General features: G+C 45.1%; 1 long non-coding RNA gene across 1 annotated transcript in view; it reads right to left on the bottom strand.

The window, feature by feature from the left end:
• Nucleotides 1–7,863, bottom strand: part of LOC113485655 — a 27,507-nt gene extending 19,644 nt beyond the window's left edge. The window contains exons 1-2 of the long non-coding RNA XR_003399466.1: nt 7,497–7,863; nt 6,555–6,733 (exon numbers count right to left, since the gene is read on the bottom strand). This is a non-coding gene — a long non-coding RNA (uncharacterized LOC113485655). The remainder of the gene's footprint in view (nt 1–6,554; nt 6,734–7,496) is intronic.
• Nucleotides 7,864–12,941: the final 5,078 nt, after the last annotated feature.

Genomic DNA, 12,941 nt, shown 5'->3' with positions numbered 1-12,941 from the left:
GAGCCCTTTCTTCTCCCCTTTGATTTATACCCACTTTCCTTGGGTCCATCCCCTAGGTCAACCCACAGACCTACGTATCCCATGTACAGGGAGGGGTAAGGTGTTTCATGGGATGATGTCACTAGCATGATCATGACAGCCTTCGTTAGCATATTGAGGGGTGTCAACTTTAATATGCATTTCGTGGATAATGAAGCAAAGTTCGTTCACTGGACACATGGCCCTTGAAATCTGCCCAGGTGCCCCAGGGCAGAGCTGTCCCATCTCCACAGGGCTCTCTCCCCCAGATACATCGGGCAGCCTTATCAGCTTCGGCCTCCACAGAAAGCACCCTGTGACTCATAGTTTTGTCTTGGGAGTGTTTGAGGCAAATCTTCAATCAGCCTCAACTTTTGCTTTCCCAGGCTGTTTGTCTTAGTTTTTCACAGGCCTGGTTGCTCGGCTCCCACATCACATTAGTATTGTTATTATAGAAAGAGCGTCAGTAATACAGTTTCAAAACACACATCCTGTTATGTGCCCCTTTTCCTCTGCTGTTCTTCTCACTCTCCCAGTGCCCAAGGTCAATGAAGACAGTTTTCCTCAAGCATAAAGCAGGGAGCTGCAACTAACTGTCAGTGTCCCAAGTTCTTCACTGGGGAGAGTGTGATAATGGTGGAGTTTCTTTGTGGAGTGGGTTTTTTTCCTCTCTCCCTCCTGACTAATCTAGATTTCTGACAACCTTTTATTTTTATTTTTGGGTTAGAGCTACTTACAGTGCTAGAAAAAATTAAAGCCCCTCCAAAACCCTGTGCTGGAAACCAAGGGACTGGGATCACAGTAGGTTTGAGTCTCTCTTGTCCCTCTTCCATTCTCTTGTTTTAGGCTTGCACCACCTAATGGTATGTGTTACATTGCAAAGCCTTATAGAATATTTTCCAAATGTGTTGTTCTGCAGTTTGGTTGGAGTTTTTTCCTTTCATCCCCAAAGATGGCAAGGTAAATTTCAGGAGGTCTCTTTTTCTTCAGAATGTGGCATAGAGATACACTATTTCATAATCCATCTGGACTGCTGAAAGCCTCAGTGGTTGGTGAGAAGCTATAAGAAATAAGAGGCTTGGAAGATGAAGGAGTGGTCTGTGTTGTACAAGCCACAATGGGAAGATGCAGACTGGTATGGAAAACTGCAGACCTGCTGCATGTCTTTCAGTCATAGCTTCCACATATATCTGCTAGGACTTGAATGTGGGTTGGGATTAGGATGGGCGTTAAAATTACAAAGAATAAGGAGCTCAGCATGGGAAGGAGTGAGGCATGTTGCATAATCCAGAGTGGAAAGTTGAGGTGTGGCACAGGCAGATCTTCTGTTGGTCTTTCAGCAAAAAGATTTTAGCACATGATCAGGAGGAGATGATGAGTTAGGGTAATGAAAAACAGGGAACTCAAAATGGGAAGGCGTATGTGTGTTGCACAGTCTGGGATGGAAAGTGGAAACCCAGCCCAGGAGTCTGCAGGTGTGTGTTTGTCTTGCAGTGGGAACATACACCCACTGAGCTTAGCATGTGAGTCAACTGTAGAGCAATGTCTATGATACTGTGGCTTCAGAAAGAGGCTGAACTTTAAATTTCTACTTTTCACATTACAGCAGGAAAAATAATTGCATACTATTTTAATAAATAACAAAAATGAACAGTTTAAGTTGCTGTTTTAATGTTAACAACCTTGAATGCAGGAACTGTTCATTTACATTTCAGTTAAAACACAGGGAATCCATTGTCATCTGGAGTGGAGGGAATATAATTTTCCCTCAAAGTTAGTACATGTAGAGCTTTTACTGTTAGCAAAAATGCTGAGTTACCAAAATACTTAAAAACATACATTTCTCTAGGGCTGCATTTTGTTATGTGAACCTAAGCAGGTAAGGAATAAATTGAATGTTGGTCCTTCATAAACTAAAATCTTCTCAGAAAATATTATAGTGCCTATTAAGAATGCCTATCACATGAATTATATATAGTGCCTATTAGATGAATTATATAATGAAATAAAATTTTTTAAAGTAATTTTAAACATAACCTTTACCTTGCCTCTGTGCGTCACATATTCAAGATTTATCATTAAAATCCACATTCATCACACAGTCTTCACAAACTTCACTCACATCAACAAAAAAAAAACCTTCCCCCTCCCCAAATTAAAATAGCATAATCACAATACTGAATGAAAGTACACAGTTCAACCCTTGTCCCTCCACCACAATTACAACTGAAATTCTCTTGATTATTCTGATAACACTGAGCCATGTTTTGCCCATTACCTCTCCCAATTACTAACCTTATCTCAAATTCCTCCTGCCCCACTTGGGTGCCACAAAAGGAGTGTTGTAGTTTAAGCCCGGAGGGTAACTAAGCACCACTCAGAGGGCAACTGAGCAGCTGCTCACTCACCCCTTCCCCCTCAGGGATGGGAAGGAGGAAGTAAAACAAAAGGCTTGGGATTTAAGATAAGGACAGAGAAGGATGACTCACCCATTATGGTTACAGGCAAAACACAGACTCAACTGGGAGAGAAAAGAGAACATCAAATCCCCCTCCTCATTGGTCCATAACTTCATTTCTTTCTTGAAAGCATAAATTGCTGAAAGTAAGACAAAGACTCTTCCCCTCCTCTACTGTCTGGCTACCTAGGGAATTCTATTATATGGTTACCATAAAGGACTATCTCAAGTGATAACCACTTCTAATGGTGATTGTTGATGGCATCAATACTGAGATGATGGGATTTGAGGAGGGAGAGAGCAATGGGACACTTTCCTTTTTCTGTAAAGCCAAGAATTTACCCATTAAAAACAGCATTTAAGGAAGAAAAGAACCTTATGCTTACAATGTCTAACATTTGAAACAGAAAATACCAGAAACAAAGGTTGCTCATGTCATCTAAATCGGGACCTTTTTTGCTATGAAGGATACAATTTTGAATTACATCATTGCACACATACTTTTTACCACAGGGGCCCATTTTATCCAGTACACAGAATAGACAGTGCTTATGGAACACATATCTCTAATAGTTTTCATCTTCCTTGTTCAGTGTATGGTGAAAGACCTTATTTACTGAACATCACTCCCATTTTGATCTGAAAAGAAAAATAAAAATGCCCTTTTGAAATTTGCTGTTATTCCTTATTTTCCAGTTTCAAAGCTTTCGTCTACATGAACAGAATATAGCTTCACACACCCACCTGAGATGACAGGGGATATTACCTACACTACAGAAGGGATGCGAGAAACATAGGGATTAAAGTAAAAACATATCACCTAATTTTAAATGTCCGATTTGTTATGACAAAGACCTATCTTTATGAACATTTTTGCATTACAAATATATTTGATAGTTATACCCAGTTATAATTGTTGAGACTTAACAACGGTTCTATAATCAGGCCTCAAAAGCTCATCCAGCCACCTAGAAAGAGTGGAACATACATTTAATTCTTACCTAAATGACTAGTTCATGCGATGATTTTTGTGGAAGTCTTTGACCTCTCAACTTTACTAATAATGCTACTAATAGGAAACAAAATGTGTGTTCAAGTACAGTAAAATGCACAAGTATGATTTTTACAGGTGCAATGAACTGTCTCACTCACAGCTAGGCTGTGCTAGGATAGGACTCCAAAGTCCCTAACCAAAGATAGCTACTAGAAGTTGCTGATACAGCTAAAATATACCATGACATGCTAAAAGTACAAATACTACTGTCATAGGTTCTTTGTGCTAGCCCTGCTTACTCTCTTTTAGCCAGCTAATTCCTATTTTCAAGATAAGCCTGAGCCAGGAAAGAAGAATGTTAGCTTCTTTTAACCAACAGACAGAAAGTCATCCTAAGCCTTCACCCACCCTTAGTGAAGAGAGAAACAACCAAGGGCAAGCTTGTCTTTTCAGGTAGACTCTCCATCTGATCTTTTCTCCCACCCACCCTCTCTGTCCATATCTGCTTCTGGTTCCACTGCTGGTAGACCACTACACTCATTTTACTTTATGCTTCTCACGTTATTTAACTTTCCTCACCCCTTGCTGTTACGCTCTGTCTCACAGCAGTCTTTTGCTGTTTCTTTTCTGTTTTCCACTTCTCTTCAGCTTTGCTTTGCAGAGTAGTCTGGTGGCAAAAGAGTTTTTCTCTGAAAGTTACAACACAAAACCCTTTGACAACCTGACAAGTCCCACACTCCCTGACTTTGGCCCCTCAATACATTTCTAGTCCTGTTCCTTTTTTGGTTGGTAAAACAGTTCATTGTTCTGCTCTGCCTGCTTTGATAAGGACGTCACAGGTGACTTCTTTGTCACTTTACCTGCTCACCAGCCGATAATACTTGTCACACCAAGTCATGGCTTTTGGGTTCTTCCTCCATCTGACCCACATGCACTGCTAGAGGAAGCACATGGAAGACTATGTCTGAAGTTCTCATTCACATCTTGACACAGAATGCAATAAACTAGTGCTTCTTCTCACTGGCTTGAAGCCCTCGGCTCACCTGTCACAATCTGACAGGCATCACATAACTCACAAAATTAATCTTGCTGACTCTGCAGACTCTATTGTGCTACTTGCATACTTCACTGTGAAATCCAAATGCAAGTATTATATTGCTCTACTTTCCAACCTGACTGTCCCAGAGAGCGAGTACAAGGGTCTGCCACTGCTGCTATGGCTGGCCCAGGCTGGCAGCAGAGGTCAGTTCTGCCTGCCTCAGGTGACACAATCCACACAGTGCTGAGAGCTCTTGTAACACACTAAACTCCCCACTGAAAGTTCTACCAGAGGCCACACCCACCCTACACTTCCTTGTGCCCTTATGTTCCTAGCTACAAGATTAGGAAGGGTCACTTGTCCAGCCTTCCACCTGCTCTGGGGTTGGAGAACATGGAGCATGAATCCTCTCAGTCCCAAGGCACAGAAAAGGCACAAGTACAGAAGCGGTAGGAGACATTTTTTGCATGTCCAGTTGCCTTCAAATTCCTTATTTATGGGAAATTTTCTCTTCTTACATCAATTTTGGCAGCATTTGAGATAATGGAAAGTCATTAAAAAGAAGTGGCATTAGGGTCTGGAAAGTCGCTGCTGTTTCATTAGCTATTGTACTTTCTTACACAGCACTGAGTTTATGCCATGCAGTAAAGACCATCTCTGCCAATAGCATGAGCTCTTACTGTTCTGGTTGCTTTGTTAACCAGCACTATTCTATTTAATGCAAGAGGTGAGGAAGTAAGCTTTTCTATACTGCTTTTGAAGCATCTCTCTGCTTTATTTGAAGAAATTGTTAATGGCACAAGTACAGAGAAATCTTCATCAAGATCATACTTGCTAGGTGAGGTACATTAAATGAGCCCAGAAACAGAGCAGATCAGAGCAAATATGCACCTGCCTTAGCATCCTATCTCCAACAGTGGCCAACACGAGACACTTAAGGGACAGCTTAATAACAAAGTGGTATTTCCCTGCTGTGCTGGTAGATCAGAGCCTGCCTCGAGTAATGAAATATTAAATGGATTGTTTTCTTGGGAAACTGAGACACAGAGCAATGTAACATACCTTCTCCAAGGTCTTGCAAAGAAAATGGAGAATCACACCCAGTGTCTTAGAGAAAGTAACAGTTCATGAAAGACTCCACTTTCCTTCAGGGAAATCCACAGGGAGAGTCGCTATTGCTGGTTGTTTTGGGGAAGACAGTACCTGTCTCAGAGGAAAGGGATGTGCTGATGTTAAACCAAAGAAACCAATCACAACTTGTAGGGCCAGACCTACTCTGTGTTTCTCTATCACTTCACACAGTAGGTTCCCAAACATGGTTAACTGCTAGGATTGGCTTCTAATGAGCAAGATTTTTCAGGAGTCATTTGCAGAATTGTCAGGGAAGAGCTTACTTCATTTATCAGTTTTCTAAGTTAACCACTCCCAATGGATGCAATACAGAGCAAAGAATGGGGACCAACTCTAAATAAGAGGACAAAAATATTTCGGAGTGGTTGGAGAGCTCTGAGTACTAAAGGCCAGTAACTGTGGCCTTGAGAACTTTTAGCTTTACCCAAGATCAAATGAGATTAACTACAATCTGAAAAGCTGTATAAAACTATCAGTCCCACCCTCTGCGTCTCTACTGATTTCTTCTGGCTTTTCAAAACTTTAATATTGCAGGCTGTTTCTTCTCTAGTTGCAAACAAATAGATCTTCAGCTGTGTTAGTCTCTAATTCTGACTTGGGTAAGATAAGGTGAACATCACTATTTATCCCTATATGAAATAGCTATATACTTTCTCTACAAGAAACTCTACTTCAGCTTCTCTCAACTTTTACTTCTCCCAACTTCTTCTCTACAGGACAATGGGAAAAAATCAAACAACCCAACAAAACTAACATACAAAAAACAAAAACAACCACTTTGGGTTCTTTTTTTTCCAGGCCACATTTTTCATTTTGATTATATTCTATGAGACTATGCACCTTCACACACATGCATACACACCTACTCCCTCTTTTTACCCAACTGCCACAACCCAGTATTGCAAGACACTGACCTTGCATTGTATCCGAGGTCAGCTCTTCCCACTTTACTGCCTCTGTTGATCTGCCGTCACAGACAACATAAATCCTCTCTTCTTTTGAGAAGGTCCAGCATCAAGGGGTTAATTCTGTCACACATCATTCTCATGAACTGGTAAGAGCGAGGCTTGTGCATGTTAGGCTCCAGAGGTTCCTGCAAGATTCAGATGAAGCGAATACTCTAGTTGAGATAGCACCACATAAACTCTTTTCTAACAAGCATCCCCTTGGGAACTAAAACCCCATTTAGACCTGCAGACACTTGTCATCAAGTATGAGACTATGAAATCTTACCAAAAAAATTAACCTGCAAATAATACCTCAGAAGACATTGATGCAAAAGTAATGTAAAGAGATGTAAAGCCAGCAGAAATCAAGCTATTATAATGTCAGGAAAATTATCAGTCCTTTCTGATAGTCTTTAAATGGATGATCAAGCACAACTGTTCTTCCTTTTCAATTACTATTTTCCTTGAAATGCCCTTAAATATCAAATAAAGGCCCTGTTTGACTTATGACAACGAATCCCTTTATGAACAGTACCGTAGGCGTTTTGCGATGTGTAACAGTGTGTTGCCCAGGAACAAAAAACAAAATCTCATTCACACTCTCAGTGAGAGTTACCATTGCTCAGCCTGATGGCTAAAAGATTAATTTCTTTATTGAACAGGTGAATCAGGGGTCAAACCAATTAGTAGATAAGCTTTTATTCTAAAGGAAAGTTTAAATGTCCTTGTGAAAGGGACGTTAAATCTTTTTCTGTCAATTATTGCCGTCTAAGAGAGGTTTCATCAGCTGGAACACTGCAGTGAGGTTGAGTACTATGTACTGCCAGTTTCTATCCCTGCTCACAAAAAAAAAAAAAAAAAAAAGGTTTGTTTCTTTATGGAGCCATATGTGTCTGCCAGACCACTCACCACAGCCCCTGAAGGACCTGAATATTCCTGGCATGGTTACATCCTGGTCACTGGACAGAGTAAGACTGAGAAAACAAGACATAGTAATGGCTGGAAACTTACTGGAGATAACAGGAATGTGGACAGAAACATAAAACTGTCCTGTATAAAAAAGCTCAAAACTTGTGCTGTAGTAAAACAACCACTGGAGGGTGTGCATGCACACAGAATGCAATTCATGCTTCATAGCCAGGAGGACAACATTGTTGAGAAAGGTGCAAGGAGAGCTTCGCTTGTAATAAATGCAACAGCATATTTAGTATTGGGAAAGAAAAATCATCAAGCACATTCAGCAGCCACGCAATCACAACTCGAAGAAGGATAACCTACCTGAAACCATAGTTACCAACCTAGAACCTTGTGGTGGGTGTTTACTACAGGCCACCCCATCAAGGTGAGCCTGTTGACGAAGCCTTCTCACTCCAGCTACAGGAAGCATCGTGCTCAGTCTCCCATCCTGTTGGAGGACCTCAACCACCTCGACTACTGGAAAAGTAGCACAGTGAGCTGTAGGCAGTCCAGGAGACTCCTGGAGAGCACTGAGAATAAATTCTTAGGCCAGGTAATAGACAGCCCTACCAGAGCAGGTGCATTACTGGACCTGGTGGCCAGAGACATGCTGGGTCAAACGAAGGGGCAAGATGGAAATGCTCAGGCAGTGGAAGCAGGACAGGTATCCTGAGAAGAGGCTAGGGACACTGCCCTGTCAGGTAGGGATGGGCTCAGGAAGGCGAAGGCACAGCTGGAGCTGAATGTGGCAAGGGATGCAAAGAATGATTGTTGTTGCAGCAATTACATCTCAACCTGTTTTGGGAAAGAAGCAGCATATCAATAAAAGTCTCAAAAGGGGTGAATTAGTTTCCAGTCTACTGTGCTCTTATCTGGCTTCAACTCCCACCGACCACAGTGAGGCTGACAAACACACTACCTCTGCTGCCTGCCTTCACAGCAGTTAGAAAACAGTTTCATAGGTTAGTTATAGAACTGGTATAAGCTTGCAGTAAGATCCTACCTCCCTAGCATCCTTTTTGCTTCTTATGCTTGGATTTCACATAACATTTTCCTTACCAAAGTAGAAAAAGCAAATGACAAGAAGGAATACTTTTTCAGAACTTTGTTTTGACTGAGCTTCTATTCCTGATACAAGTCTCACTAGCTAAGCAGATCTTTTTATAACCACACCTTCCCCTCTAGCTGTTATAAAACATGAGAGTCTAAACTTTTCTAGCCTTTCTTTTTTTAACTTCCATTTTAGTTACACTTAGGTACTTCTAACTCCCAGTCAGAAACTCATTATTTAACATAAAGTCATGCTACTGTCAGTGACCTTTAAATCAAACCTCTAATGTTAACAAAGCAATTAGAGAACTAATAATTTTGCCCAACTTTTTAAGTTACACATCACATAGTTTTGAGCTGATTTAAAAATTCAGGTTTCAGGCTAGTGCCATGGGCACCATCCTATTTGATTTAAGCATCTAGGAAAATATGCTTTTAAAGAAAATCTCCCCCCTGAGGCACCAACAGCAAATCCATAGACTTCAGTAAACACTTTCACACTGACTTTAATAGACTTTGGACAAAGGCCATCTATAGCTTGAGGAGCACCAAGCACAAGCCAAAACCAATGAACGCTAATCGAATGTCTGGCTCATGACAAATATGTCATTCAGCACTGCATTTCCTGCATATAAAAAAATTACTGATGGGAAACAGGACAGTGGAATAGGGCAGGGAAGAGAAAGACAGGCAGAAGGACAGAGGGAGAAAGAAGAAAAAAGAACAGAGGGATAACAAAAAAGTTGAGGGACAGAATGCCAGAAAATGGGATACAGAGAAAAAGACAAGGACAAGGAGCAGGATGGTGAGATAGAGAGAGAAATAAAGGGACAGGGATAACATCAGAGAATTAGAGAAATAAAGGTCAGGGAACAGCAGTGATAGAGACAGAAATAGAGGGCTGAGGGGCAGAACAGAGGGATAGAGAGAAAAAAGGAGGGGCAGGGAGTGGGTCAGGGGCATGAAGAACAAAAAAACAATTATGAGGAGCAAGACAGAGATGGAAAAAACAAAACTAGGGACGGAGAGGACAGAGACAGCCATAGGGACCAGGACTGAGGGGTAGAGAAATAGAAGGAATGGGAGCAGGATGTAAAATAGAGAGAACAGTGGTATAAGGAAAAATTACAGAGAGAGAAAGAGAGGGTTGGGAGCCAGGTAGGTGGTTGGCTAGGCAAAGAGAGAGATGGAGGGGCAAAGCGCAGCACAATAGATAAGATAGACAGACAGAGAGGAGGGCATGGGTCTGGAGGCATGGGGGATGCAGAAAGGGGCAGGGAGGGACTGGAAGGCAGAAGATGGGGACATGGCCCTAGGGGCCTGGGACTTACTGCAGCTCCTGCTTTTGGTGCCTCACAGAATTTCACAGTTCAGATGCTTCTCCCTGCCTCCAGCTGCCTGACTGTCATCCACCTACAGGAGCACCTTGGTGTCTTAAAGCTCTTAAAAGCCAAGATAGATAATGTGACCCCACACAGCACATGGACATACACATACAGAGCCTGTGTTACATGTTGGTGATCTGATCTGCTGAGGACAGGGATGGGAAGCCAAACAGAAACAGAGAAGAAGAGCGAGGGGGCAGGATGGAGGGCTGGCAAAGGCCTGGGACAGGGCTCAGGGCAGGCACAGCAGCAGCGCAGGGTGCCCAGGAGATGAGCCTGGGCCTGGCCTGGAGGGGCCATGGTGGCCAGCACATGTGGCAAGCCCCTGCCCCTGGGCCCTGACCAAATGTGCCTGGCAGCTCAGCGCTGGGAACAGAATCTGTTTTATTCAGAGTTCACTCTGCAGGCTGAGAGAGGCCAAGTCCTGCAGAGACTTCAGGCTTCACCAGGGCCCTCTGTCAGGAGGGCAGCAGCCCCTCACTGACCAAGGCTGTCCCAAGGCTCCGCACTGGTAACACCCACAGCTGCACCCAGTAGAAGAGCTCGGGGTTGTGCAGGGCTGCGGAGCGCCGGCGGTGCCCAGCACCAAGCTGGCAGCCAGCTGCGGGCAGGCAGAGAGCGTGAGAGGGTTCTGGGGGGCAGCACCAGGAAAACCCACCCCAGGGTGGCCCACAGCCAGCCAGCAGCTCCCCAGCAGCCTGGGCCCACCAGCCCAGCTGGAGCAAGGTGTGCAGCCTATCGCACCCGTCACAGGAGCCCAGGCACAAGCCCTGGGGTGCAGGGGACCCAGGGGGACACTCGCTGCAGCCAGAAAGCGACCGTGCAGCTCCTCACCAGCACATCCCTCTCCTGTGGTCCAACAGATAGCCAGGACATGTTGGGTCCCGACCCACCAGTGATGATTCCAGGATGGAGGTTCTGCGTGGAACTGCACGATGTCCCTCTGCCTCCACCCTGCACAGGCACACGGCCCTGGCTTTGGCCAGGTTCTGCGGGGACCCCTCCTGCCTGTGCAACCCTGCCAGCTGGCTCTCCCCCTTACCAGCTGCACTTCTAAAACCTCTGGCAGCCTCCTGCTCCCTCTGCAGCTTGCTGCAGGCTACAGGGCTTGGCTGGCTGAGCACAGAGCTCCACTGTATCCCCCCGAGGCCAGGACAGGGGTCTCCTGTCACACCTCATGCTGCATAAACCCCTGCACCCCCTTCCTGTCATGGATGAAAGTATCTCACACAGTTATGATTTAACAGCAATTTAAGATTTATTAATGGTGTGAGGTGGATCAAAAGATTGAATTTTAGCAACACGTAATGACTGACCAATTTAAAGATTAACAGGGTGATTTGGTACAATATACTATGATTAAAATAGTGACTTAATTACAGATTTGAGAATGACATGATTCACACTAACTTACTACAAGGTATTCTAAATCAAAATAGATATATATGCATACATGTATAAACACAAAAAACACACACAGAGTATGGAAATACTTGGATAGCCAGTGAAATACATACACATACACACTTGTGAAGGCAAATGTGCCTATTCAAGCACACAGATAGGTAAAGAGGTGGATGGAAGAGGCAAGCCTATAGTTAAAATTTCCCTTTTCTGAAGTTTGGAGCAAATACTCACAATGTATTTCTCAATGGGCGATAATTGAGACTCAAGAAGTCTCACCCTGGCCTCCCGTCAGCTTTGTGGGCAGATGCTCTTCAAACTTCGAGGACTTTGAGCCTGAGAGGCATCCCAGGTCAGGGGAGACGCCGCTCACAGCCTGTTGCAATCCAGGAGACCTCTAAGAGTCTCACTTAGAATCTCTTTATAGGGTCCGAGACAACTGACTTTCATCAGGTACTTTTCCATTTCAGCCAAGCTCAGATGACAGAATATTCTGGAACTTTCTATCAGTTGCACAGGCCCAGAACTTGCTAAATCTTGGAGTTCTGGTATCACCCCCTTTGGGCCACAACCAAGTACAGATGTACTAGGCTGCCAGAAAGAATTGATGGTTCTTACTGGTTTTTAAATGGTAAGGGGGTGGGGAGTGGTGTCAGGCAGCAGGTGGGCTGGGAGTGCCGTAATTCTCTGGTCCGCTGCCTTTCCCAAGCCCTCTGAGTTGGCACGTGGTCCATTCCAAAGCAACAGGGAGGTAGTAATCGGTTAAGTGCCTTTATGCTCTGGTTCTCCACCTTTCCCTATTCATCCTGGGTTGGTGCGTGGCCTGGGGAGGGGGGAGAAAGCTGCACCAAGGGGCCTTAGGTGGGGGTGTGGAGGAGTGCGCAGCACCATGGCTCTGGGTGCTGCAGCAGCCCACAGCACCACAGGGAGCAGGGAGGGAAGAGCCATGAAGGTGCCCAGGTGCCCCTGGGAGAGGGGCTGGGGGGCAGCTCTGCTGTGACCCTACAGCTTCCAAGGGCTTGCTGACAGGGCCCAGCGGCCTGAAATTGTGTGTGTGTGTGTGTGTGTTTCTGTGCGGGTGTCCCAGAGGAGCTGGTGCCTCCCTGGGTTCCCTTAGGACCAGTCGGCGTCTGCCCCGTGCCCAAGACCCCCGGAGGGGAGCTGCCAGGGGGGCTCCAGCTGTCCCTCCAGTCCGCTGGAGCCGTCCTGGGTGCCCGCCTAGGACAGGGCAGCGGTTGCTGCTGCTGAGAGAGCTGCGTGTGTGTGAGGGGTGTGTGAGGGGTGTGCGGGTGTGCTGGGTGCGGGCTGTGCCAGGGGAGGAGCAGCAGCAGGTGTTCTCAGTGTCAGCGCTCGAGCGGCTTGTGCTCGGTGCTGGCTTGTATCGGCGTGTGCTCTGTTATCGGTGTGAGTGCGGAGTGTGTCTGCGTGCGCCGGCGGCGTGCTGCGGGTGCAAGTGCTCACAGGTGCGTGTGCCGGAGCGTGCGCGTGGGTCCCTGCCGGCGCCGGGCCCGCGGCAGCGCAGCGCGCACCAGAAAGCGGGTGCGTATGTGCCCGCCAG

Source organism: Athene cunicularia (assembly GCF_003259725.1).
Source record: "Athene cunicularia isolate RWA chromosome 14 unlocalized genomic scaffold, athCun1 chr14_part1, whole genome shotgun sequence".
In the NCBI taxonomy this organism is placed as follows: Eukaryota; Metazoa; Chordata; class Aves; order Strigiformes; family Strigidae; genus Athene; species Athene cunicularia.
This window is presented reverse-complemented; position numbering and strand designations above follow the sequence as displayed.